Genomic DNA, 9,489 nt, shown 5'->3' on the forward strand with positions numbered 1-9,489 from the left:
CAGCACTGTGAGTGAAAATAAATATCTATATATTCATGTCCTTGGTCACAAGAGCAGGAGTCTCTTTCTGTACTCAGAGCTGATGCTTTCCCAGGTGTCCCCACATTTTCTGTCTCACCAGTCAGCGCAATGTTGTCTTTGGTGATCACCGTGAGAGGGTTTTGCTTCTGCAGAAGGCATCTCCTGCTCAGGGGAGGAAGGGCTTATCCTGCTGGCAGAAGCTGTGCTGCCCCTTGCTCTCTTTCGGACTCTTCCTCTAAATCTGCGTCACATCACAACTTTCCTCTGTGCAGTGCAGTCTCTGGTCTGTTCAGAAATAAAGCAGAGGTTTCCCTATAGTCTGTGCAAAAAGTGTCTGCCTACCCAGCTTATGGGGCTTGGGCTGCTTCTGCTGTAAAGAGTGGGTTGTCTTTGGCCTTGGATAGATATTCTGCGATGATACACCCATAGAGTAAAAGGAGAGCGGTTAGCAATTGAAGCCATGGATGTTGTGTTTAAGATTACAATCACAAAGTGTTTGGAAAAAATATGGGACAGAAATGAACCTTCTTGTGATGGGGTTGGTACAGGTTGTGTTCTAAATTACATAGGGGTGATGTGCAGTGCAAGTAGACACTGTCAAGTTAACTTAAGCTGGAGCAGGCAGCAGAAGAATTGGAAGGTTGTGTGTCGTTTTTCCTTTTTTTTTTTTTTTTTTTTAATTGACTAACTAAATGGAGTCAGCAGACCCACATAGGCTTTAAAAAATATAGTTTTAGAACTTTGAAAATAAACTGGGATGCTGTGACTTCACTGATCTTTGCACTTGGAATATACGGAGAGAGCTTGTTTGCAGACATCCTGCTGGCATCGTTCTTTGCCCTACTTTTAGGAATCGGGTAAGATCTATTTCTGAAAAGTAAGACCTAGTTTTGAAAATATAATTGTTTCCTTGGAGTCTGGTGGGTTGTGCTGATGGAAGGTCCCATCATGCTCAAGCCCATCTAATCGGTGTTCAAGGCCACAAGTTACTGTGGTCCAACTTGAGCTCCTGTTGAGCACAAATGTGTGTTTATCAGAAAGATGGAGATCGCTTGGAAGGGAAGGGAAAACTATTCCAGAGATTAAAATGTCTTTGGTTTTCTTTAATTACTGTTGGAAGCTTTGTCAGGATACTGCAGAAGGGGAGTAGGAGGGGAATTCTGTGTGAAGACTCGAGTCACTTCTATCTTCAGAATGATTTTGCATGGTTTTTCCTTGTCTTTTTTTTCTACTTTTTTCATCTATGCCTGACAGTTTCTATAAGACTGCAAAGCTGTTGTTTCCTCTGCAGCTTGGATTTCTTCCTGTAAACAGAGATGCTGTGGCTGCAGAGTGCTCATGGTTGAGCACAATGGTTCACATCATCATGTGTGTTTAAATGTTGGAATGTTCCTGCTTGGCCAACTCTGGGTTTGACAACCATTGTTCTTTTTGTGTGTGCAGTACAGTATCATGGGCAAATAAGGAAAATTGCTTTTTATTAATAGCTGTATGAATTGAAATGAAATAGTGTCCTAACTGTTTCAGTCAACCTGAAAAGAAAAATCCCTTCTGTCAGGATATTGACAACGTGCTCAACTAATGAAATAGAAGCTGCTAGGATTGCATCACAGGAACATTTCTGATCAGCTAAATATACCTTGGGGCAAGCTGGAGATGCATAGATACTTTCAGGAGCTCATCAGCTTTGTGGTAGTGTTCTTCAGGCTGTTACATCCTGGAAAATATTTGTTTCCTATCATTCAATTCTGTTTTCTAATCACTTTACAATGACAGTTTTTGCTTGCTGAGTCCAAACCTACTTACAAAGGTTCACGTTTCTCTTTCTGGATGGAGGTTATTTATCTCTCTCCACTCATTTTTATCTCGTGCAGGGAGCACTATCTGATACTTTTATGGGTTACTGTCTTAAATTGCAAGAGAAATGCATGCTGGTTTTGGAGTGTACTGCCTGAGCAGATGTAGGAATGTAAATTACCTAGACAAAAATGCTGTAATTTTGCTGCACCTTTTACTGCTTTGCTCTTTTTAAACACAGTTGTTTTGCAAGGTTAGGTTCAGCAAGTTTGAGAGAAAAAAATCAGTGAAGGTTCCTCCTTACCCCAGTTAAAAATACTCTCAAACACTTCTGTGTATTTGGCAGTGTTTCCTTGCAGCTTCTGTGGCTTTTAAATCAAATCTGTGTTAGGTGACGCAGCCTTACTGCGGAGCTGCTCTGCCTTGATTTTTTTACTAGTCACTACTAGTCAGAAAGGAAGAAGAATAATTTACTGCAGAGCGGTAGCAGTGGCTGACACTTGCTTTAGAAACTGGCAGTGATAAACACCGGGAACAGCTCTCTGGTCCTGCCTTGGGCCAGTGGGCAGTGTTGACTTCCCTGTACTACATGGCAAGTCACCAGAGCCTTACTGCCTCTGTGGTAGAAGCACTACTAGAAGGCTAGTCCCATTTAAATCAGTTATCCCCTCCTCAGCCATCCCTATGACTGATGGCTGAGGTGCAAATCCAAGTTGTTCATTTTGAATACCTAATTTTAATCTTCCCTTGTAGTCTTCTACAAATAAGATTGGTAGAGGAAGTAAACTGTCCCCAGACGTGGAACAGATTTGGCAAGGTCAGGGTTTGGAATGATGTAACTGTTTTACCTCCTAGCTGCACATTTGCATCCCTTGCTCTTCATGCTGAACATGCAGTAGATCTTGCTTTCTGATCCAGTTTTCTTCTTGTATGGTGTTCTTTTTTTAATTTTTCATTTTTTTTTTTCCCCAATTCTCTAAATTCAGTTCTGATTTTGTTTCCAGGAGGCAGGGTGCTGGTGTGCTTGATTCAGGTCACTGCATGTGGTTAAATTGGACGGGGATGTATACTACCCAAATATTAGGTGTCCCATCTCAGCGGTGACCAGCTGCCTACTGACCTCCTCAGGAGGTTGCCTCATAGCACCCTAAGGTGAATTGAATCCCACACTGATCATTCCTTCACCCAAAGAATATTCATCTCTTCCATTTCTGACCTCCCAGCTCTGCTCCGTGCATTGGAGGTAGGAAATGACCAAAAGCTCTTCTGGTGGGAAACCCACCTACCCCAGCAGGTGTAGGGAGGGTTTTGAGGTGCTTTCCAGAACATTTGGGGGCTTGAGAGCTGGATGACTTCAACACACCAGAGAAATTGAAAGCAATTAAAAGCTATAGGTCTAGTTCCTGATCGAACCAATTCTATTTGAAGAATCAAAAATGTGCATGGTGGCCATCGCTGTCTGACATGAAAGTGAAGGCAGAGTAAAACCTTACATTGTTTTGTAACCCCATTTTCTGATGCACGAAGGTGAAGAACCTACACAGACAAGGCTTGTTGCCCTACTAACTAACTGGTAGCTTGGTTATAGGTGGTTTTCTCTTTCAGCGCTGGGTTCTCTCAGGGTGGTTCCTTGCAGTGAATGCTGACAGATGAGGGTTGGAGATGAGATGCATCGTGTGCATTCTTCACTTGTTGGCCTGGGGCACGCCAGCCCGTGGGTTTCCTTAAACACAAACTATTTGCTGAAGTCTGGAGGAGTTTTTTGTGGCCTGGTCTAGCCAAGAGGTATCCGTCCCAAGGGGAGGGAGCAAAATGCATCTTGGAAGGTCTGCAGGAACCGGGGCCTGACTTGGGATCTGCCTGTACCTGTCACACGGTAAACAAAGCGCCCTGGGAGGACTGGGGTTAGCCGAACACCTTGGTCACACACTGAGCAAACTATCCCCCAGGTGTGCTTGCAGAACAGACTCTCCATCAGCGTCCTGTCATGCACAAAATGTTTATCCAATTTGTCAAGATAATCTTTCTTCAAATAAGCTCAGGTCCTCGGCCTCAGAACAGCCCAATTTCAAGCAGTATAAAGTAACTCCTTTTTTTCCTCCCTCCTTCTCTTGCCCTCCCCCCACCTCCATTTTATCACTGTGTCAACTTTTCCTTGGCTTTGAACAAACTGAAAGTAATTATATCATTTTCAAGTGAGTTATCTTTTTGACTTAGCTGATTTGAGGGTTACTTCCAAATGCTCCCAAGTTGGGGTATCCCTTTCCAAACAGGCTTCTCAGAGGTTTGGCGGAGTTGAGCTCATTAAGGACCCAACAATTTGTTTATACTGACATATGTAGTAGCTAACTAATGAGAAGTAACTTAGGGCAGTTGTAAAGAAACAATTTAGTGTGTTTTTCATTTTTTTTTTTTCCTCTTTAACGGTAGCTTTACCCATAGTTCTGGATTTCCCCTGAGTTTGAGCCTTTACGTTGTCATTTTCTGTTTGAAGTTGTCAATACATTTAAAGTCTATTCTGAAATAGGGATTAATAATAGATCAGGTGTTACTGCACAAGACAATGCTCACTCCTTTTTTGATAGACAACAGCTGCTTCATTTTATTGCATAAAGAATATTACTTCTGCGATCACCTACAACTGTCAGAATGAAAGCCATTTGTGCATTTTTTTTCCCCCTGCTTCCCCAAAGAACTGAGTGTATATCCAAAAATAGAATGCCATCTATTTTTTTCCATAATGTTTCATTGACTAATTTCCTTCCTTCTCCCTTCCTCCCTCCCTGGCTGCTAGTATGGAATGTGTCATTTCGTTTTTACTTATATTAAGGTGGAACCAAGCTTCGTGCACTTGCACTTCTGAGTAAGATACTGAATCCCAGAAGGCTGCTCTACGTGCTGCTTCATTTTAAACTTAGTGGGTAAAATCCTGACTGTGTTCCTATGGGCTGTGACCGTGGCTTAAATGGGGGACTTGTGGAAGGAGCTGGGTAGGAGCCTGTGTGTTTTCTTACATTGCCTCCGTCACTGCAATGGCCAGGTCATGCATAACAGTTATTTTTGAGCTTTGCATTAGAAAGACCGTGTTTTAAACCTGGTTTTAAAGGGCGTTAAGCAGCGCTAATCGGTATGTTAATGAGGCTTATTGTTTTGGGAAGAACTGCAGTGTTTAAACAGAGTGGTGATATCCTATTTATTGTTTGAGAGGAGCAAATGGCAAAATGAGCCTGCGTAGCAGATTATGAATTGGAAGAGGGGAGAGAAAAAACTTAATTCCTATACACAGCCATACCAACTTGTTCGTTCTGCACAGATTCCAGATGAATTAGTTTACCGCACTTCTTAAATGGTGGCCTTCCTGTGTACCTCTGCCAGAGGAAAAGGACTACAGTGGGTGAGCAAATGTGAGCCCTTCATGCAGAGTTCCGATGTGCCATTGTCCCTCTTTCCCCATCAGCCAGTTCTGGAAGATCAGAAATGTTAGTCTTTGGATTACAACGTGGCAAAAAATTAAAGGATTAAAAAATGTGTAGAGCTGCTATAAAGATAATAATTGGTATTTACATAAGTAAGGGATGTGATAGCCAATAAATAGAACTTAATAAAGATTGCCATTATGCAGCTGAGGACCTTGAAGCGTTGAAAAATTAATTAAGCCTTGCAACCCTTCTGTGTTGTTGGTAAGCGTTGTGATTATGTACCTATCCTACAATAGGTAAATGGAGACACTGCACTAAGTGAATCTTTTTGCTCAAGGTCACATAATTACTCAGCAATAGAACCTGGGAATCTTCCAATCACCAGCTGAGGCTGGTCCTTACAATACATGTTTTCTGGAATTGAGGGAAAGAAAGAAAGAGTATATTCATGCTGGTGTCAATACAGCCCTTCTGCCTAAGGAACTGTTGTCTTTGGTTCATATGGAACACATGTTACGTGTGCTGTTTAGGGTTTTCTTTAATGGTAAATTCGTATTTTCTATTGCATTGTCTGTGCAGCCTCACAACTGTTAAGTTTGTTATTTCTAGTTTTATTTCTGTTTGTGCTCTTGTTTGTATAACTTAGTTTGGACATTAAGCAGTGCTTGTCAGGCTCATTTGCAAGGAAATAATTGCAGAATTGTGCTGCAGTATATTTGGGTGAAGAGAAGTCAGTCTTCATCTGGTTGAGGTAATAGTCGCGGAATTGCTTTGCTGTTGTCAGTGAAAACGCAGGACTGCCTGTCAACGGGTGTGAGCAGATGCACACTCCTTTCTGAAAGGGAAACGAATGAGCAGCACGTCAAAACTAAATCTGAGTTCTGCCCAAGTAAGTGGCATATTGGCTTACTCATCAAAGGCAAAGCAGAGGCTGTGCTCTCCTTCAGAGGTTCCACAAAAGCTACGGAAATGGCCTTTCTCTCCTGCTGCTGGTAGGAGAAGATTCCTGTTACTGTCACACTCCTTTGCTACCCTCATGCAAAGATCTGTTGTGGTGCTGTGTGAAAATAATGGTTGAGTATCTCCAGAAATCAGTCAGGAAGTATTTCTGGCAAAGAACTGTGCTCTGAGCCTGTGCTCAGACAGAAAAACAGCAGTTAGATTGGATTCTTAAATAACTACAAGATTCTAGGAACTGGGATGCTTATGGAAATCTTGCTGTTTTCTACAACTGAATGCTCAGTTTTGGCTCTGGTGATGTTGTTTAGTGCCTGTTAAAACAAGAACAAAATTGTCTTCAAACTGATCAAATCTTAGTTTTCATTTTTTAAGCAAAATTTTTTCTGCTGCAGATCATCCAGTTGTTTTGCTGTGTGCATGTAGTGGGGGGTATAGCCTTTTCTTTTAGGATATTTTCACCTTATGATTACTGGGAAGGCATACATTAATTTTCCTTAGTTTTGGAATCTCAAGGAGGCTTTCTCTTAATATTTTGTATGTTTATGTTGCCAGCCTGGATTTGATGTGCTGCTATTGACCTGTACCAATTAAGACTTTGAAGTATGGGCCACTCCCTGTGTTTTAGCCATGGCTCTAGTTACATGCAGAGGTGCCAGATACTTACCAATAAAGCTAAAGTGCTGTTGGTTCCATGAAGAATTGAGCAGTTAAAAGGCTAGTCTTACTCTAATGATATATGGTCAAGTTAGTAGTGCTCATTGGACAGTTCTTGCAAAATAAACCATGGAAGCTATGGCTTTATGAAGTACTGTGGCAGAAACCTCTCCTGATTTAGTGTTCAGACTTGCAATGTTTTCTTGTTTTTCAGGAGAGATGAAGTTTTGTAAATTAAATTTGTCAAAACTGGAGGTCAGTTGTAATCATGCTACTGTTGGATGTAAGAAAATATATATGCATTTCAGTATTGCTTTCCCCTTCCCCCTCTTATTATTTGAATATAGTTTTCTTATTACTAAATTGTATCATGTGGGGGGGTGGAGGGGAAATCAGCATTTTGGATTTTCTTCATCTGAGTATATCATAAGGAACGTAATCAGTGGTGGTTCTTAGGAAAAAGGCAACCTCACTTTGCAGATTCAAGTTCAAATAATTCTGACAGCATGCAAATGTCGGTGCTTAGCCAGGGATTGTCTCTGAACCTTTATGTTCATTTCTGCTGCTTGATTGACTATTCATGTTGTTGTATGGAAGAAGAAAAGGTCGCCAGATAATTCCAAACCACTCTGGCAAGCTGTGCTCTGGGGCGTGGATAGAATCATCTCTTATTTTGTCAGTGCAACTCCTTTTGAACTCCTGGCTAAAAAGCTATAATAAAGATCTGTCTCAAAAGGAGGGTCATCAGGAGAATGCTGAGACTTCAGGAAGTCTTAAGCAAACCTACGGAGTCTTTTTGCCTTTCAATTGCTCCATCTTGAGACGGGCCCTTCCTCACCAGCGTGTGCTGTAATGAAAATGCCAGTGCTGTTCCAGCTCCTGCTGCTCTAATGGACTTCTCCAGGGTCTCTATGCTGAATGCTGATTATTCCCTCAGTGGCACTGCCTGTGTGTGTGATACTTGTGTTGAGTCTCGGAGAAGCAATGGATAGTCACAAATCCTGAAAGAAAACCATGGCTGAGTCTAATTGTAGAGGCATTTGGATGCTGGATAGTAAATAGTATGTAGGGAAAGATCAAACTGTAAGGGGAGGGGGTAAGAGCAGCTATATCCAGCTGCTTGAAAGATGTATCCCAACAGTAAACTTGTCTAAGACAACAGCAGACACTGGATCTTGGCAAACTAATGTACAAACTTGCTGAAGTCTGCATTCACTCTTCAGCTGCTAATTTTTCCTTGAGTGCTGTTAACAATGTTTCTGAAAGAATTTGACTTAAAAATTGAAGCTGCTTGGGAAGTTAGGCTGTGAAGCTCAGCAGTACTCCAGCTGAGATCTTAGGAATGGTTGCACAAGGCTAAAGCATATTCATTCTGGGTGAGAGAGCTCTGACTGCTCTTTGGTCAGTTTAAATGCATGAAAATACGCAAAAAAAAACCTGCTTGTATCTTTTCTTTAATCCAGTGTTTTTATAGGTTGCCCATTGCCCTTGTAATTTTATAGGAACTCATTTGTTGTTCTGCTCTTTTCATGAGTTGTTGGACAGGGTCCGTGCACTGGAATCAGCAGGAATGTAGTCTCTGAGTTGGAATATTGAGGTTTTTTCCTTTGATCTGTAAGGACTTCTAGGAGCTATCTGGCTTCCTGAGATGTATGAAGCTTGTTTATCCTATGATCAGGTGTCAGAGTGTTTTGTTTTTTGGGGGAGAAGGGAATCTATGTAAATCAAATGCCCACAGTTGTCATGGATGTCAATAGGAGTCCATAATCATTATAGGGGATCATTATCTCTTGAGGAGTGATCCTCAAATGACCTAAGAAACGTCGTTTGGAATAACAACTGTTTCCATTTCACTGGTAGCAAAGTTTTATTCCTGCAAAAGAAGAAACAGATGTCTGGTTTGGCATCAGTAAGTACAGTTCTGCCCGTAGAGGAAGCCGTAGTGTTGCTTCAATAAGAAAAGAAACCATGCAGTTTTAAGCAGATTAGATAATTGAGATTAGCCCTCTGTGATCTTGCTGTGTTTTCATTTATTTCAAAACAGTTTAACACAGAGCATGTTGAGCAATCAGTTGAAAATCACGTGCAAACACTGCCTAAGTACTGATAAGAATCATGGAGGTAAACAATGAATTCCTACTAATGGCTAAGTCACCAAGGTAAGATCGAGTCTAAATACACACCCTTAGTTAAATATAATTTCATTAACTCAGGTTACGTGGCTTCAGTAAAGGTTTTTTTTCCCCTCTTCCCTGCTCTCCACTTTCTGATGCTTGTCAAATGAATTGCGTACAACCAATCCATCATTCTCAGCTTTGTTTGCCTGTAGCAGAGATGTGTTGAGCTGAGCAATAACCCAGCAGTTCTGTAAATCTCACAGCAGATCAGCACAAGATGAGAGTAATGCTGGTTAGGGAAGGGAGGCTTCATTTTGCTTATGACAATTTTGGATCTCAATTCTACAATAAAAAATACTTTATCCTAATAAAAAGGGTTAGTATTATAAATAACCAGATATCACAGTTATCCTTCAAGGCACCTGCAGATTTTGCTGCCGTGTTTTTACTACAGGGGCTGAAGAGTTTCTAATCCAGTGTTACCATTGCACAGTATGCATTTGAAGTAATTCATTTCTCCC

Source organism: Centrocercus urophasianus, unplaced genomic scaffold, assembly GCF_019232065.1.
Source record: "Centrocercus urophasianus isolate 14NV4802_14NV808 unplaced genomic scaffold, USGS_Curo_1.0 seq_19, whole genome shotgun sequence".
NCBI lineage: Eukaryota > Metazoa > Chordata > Aves > Galliformes > Phasianidae > Centrocercus > Centrocercus urophasianus.